This window comes from Limulus polyphemus, unplaced genomic scaffold (genome assembly GCF_000517525.1).
Source record: "Limulus polyphemus unplaced genomic scaffold, Limulus_polyphemus-2.1.2 Scaffold4930, whole genome shotgun sequence".
NCBI classification, from domain to species: Eukaryota; Metazoa; Arthropoda; class Merostomata; order Xiphosura; family Limulidae; genus Limulus; species Limulus polyphemus.
Window position 1 is genome coordinate 61,335 of NW_013670540.1, and position 2,486 is coordinate 63,820.

Consider the following 2,486-nt stretch of genomic DNA (forward strand, 5'->3'; position numbering starts at 1 on the left):
AAAAAAAAAAAGTTTTTAAAAGTAAATTTTTGCCATTTTGTAATTGGTACATATAAGCCACCATATAATGTATGCTTTTTCAGAAATTGTTAGTGACCGGTGACACACACACTGTTGAAGTAATGAGAAGAAAATAAACTGGACATGGTAAGTTTCTTGCATTGTATTGTTTATTATATGTTCAAAACGTATACTCTAGTTGATTTATAATGCTAAAACGTCCGTAAATTATGCAAGCAGACGATGAATCAGATTGTTTCAGTGTTTTCTCGGCGGAAGATAGGCCTTGTGAGCTCTGCCCTAAATCAAAAAATACAATGCGTTTTCGCGGATGGCAAACATGTAAACATAATGCGTATTTATATGTATAATGTGGTGGAAAGTTATGGTTGTTGATAGATAACGATACATTTGTAATATAAGCTTCATTATAATGCCTTACAAAAGAAATAAAAAAAAATCAGTGGCGTGACTTGATCGATTTTCACAACTACGGAAGTCCATTCGTGCCATAAAAATTACAAAACGAAAATAGAACAACAGCATTTTGCACATGTTGGTATTATTATTGTGTGTCCGTATATTTAACAATATATTATATGAATTTTGTGTTACCACATATATATAAACAGTCGTATTTGTAGATGGAAACCCCGGATATAAAACGAGCTAATATATGTAGCGAGTCTAAAGAATAGGTCTACATTCACTTTTTGTATGAGTGTTGTTGTTGTTGATAACAGTCAATACGGTAAGGTACGTAACAATAAAGCAAACACTTATTCAATGCTTGTTTGTAAAATAACTTAAGAAATGAACACTATTTTTAATTAAAAAATAACACCCTGGAGGTATTTCATAAGAACTCATTAGATAATCTATGTATTCAAACTGTTTTATGTCTTTTTATTTTATGTTTTAAATCCAATAATTATAAAGTTACTTTTAATGTATTTACAGATGGAAATAACGAACTCATCTCACGTTTGTGTTATTTGTAAGGGAAGTTTACAGAAAGAAAAAGCTATTATGCAGTTACGACTGAAAGGGTCTGCTGGTATAAACATTGCAAGCACTAAACGTGGTGATAACATACTCACTGTTCCAGGGTAATATGTTCACACAGAGTGTCTTCAAAATTACTGTAAATGTCATTAAACGTGATAGTAAAACATCTTCACATATTCCTATATGTAAATTGTGTTTACTAAGATCTGGTAATGAACAGTTTTGCTTTAAAGAACAGTGCTTGTTTTGTGGCCAAGCTGCAAAATTATCTGGAAAAAAGCGAAGATTATATGTGTTTCCTGTCAGAATTATAGACTTCCAAAATAGTATTACCAAAGTATGCATTGAACGTGCTGATAGGTGGGCTGATGAGGTCCGAGGATGACTGTAAAGTGTAAGTGACTTGCCAGCAGCATATGCTATATATATCATCAGTCTTATAGTATCCATTTTAGGACTAAGAAGTGTATTCCGGAGGTATTTTCACCAGAACAACAGACACATAGTAAACGGTCGTGCGGAATGCCTGTTCATGCTAACTTAACACGAGGTTTTTTCTCTATTGTCAGTTACCTTGAAGAAAATGACAATGAACAAATTACGATTAAAGATCTTGTTGAAAAAATGACAGAGCTTTGTGGCGATGCTGCATTTAGCCTAACCTGTATGAAACGGAAATTACAGAAACATTTCGGATCATCGATTGTTACTGAAATACACGGAAAAATCAATGTTGTTACTTTAAGGAGCACGACAACTTCGATTCTATATGAATTCTACCAGCGCCAAAAGAGTGAGGATATTTGCAACTGATGGGAAAGTTTGAGATAACCAACAACGAGGTATATCAATATCTCAAATCTGGACATCATGTTATACGTAGAACTGATAGGTATTGGGCTGGATTGTCAACGGATTTTATTATCGAGCAAGTCTTAATGAGAAGCGTGAAGACAAATGGAGGCATGACTAGAGGAAAGGGTATGACAGAAACACAACGAGCTCAGTGGTTACTCTCATTGCCATCGTGTGCAGAGGTAAATAACGCTATGCAGGATTTTAGTGGAACTGTTTATTACACAAGTAATCAACACAAGAGTGTGGCCAAGCCAGAAAGGAAAGGGACCACAAAGACACAAGTACTCCTATATTTTCTAATAGAAAGAAATCCGTTTATCCAAGACCTCTCATTACACAATATTGAAACCTGCGTGGCGTCTGATTCATCTGTAAATGTTTACAACGCAAAATAAAACGGATCGAAAGTCTTACAAAAAATGTGATGGAGTATTCTTTCAAAAGATCCCAGCAAGCAGTGACACTTTACTACATTTTGCACGAAAAGTAGTTTCAAGCACAACACACGTACAGGTACTTACACTTTCTCCTACACCCGCAGCCGCACAATACCACAGCATGAGGGTCTATTTTCAAGTACAAACATAAATCAACTCAAATGACAAAATGTTACCACAAGA

At 34.7% G+C, this 2,486-nt stretch overlaps 1 long non-coding RNA gene across 1 annotated transcript; it reads left to right on the top strand.

Moving 5' to 3' along the window:
- The first annotated feature begins 74 nt into the window (after positions 1–74).
- LOC111088988 lies at positions 75–2,286 on the top strand. The gene is made up of 2 exons (XR_002613371.1): positions 75–147; positions 961–2,286. It is a non-coding gene; the product is annotated as an uncharacterized LOC111088988 (long non-coding RNA).
- The last annotated feature ends 200 nt before the right edge of the window (positions 2,287–2,486 follow it).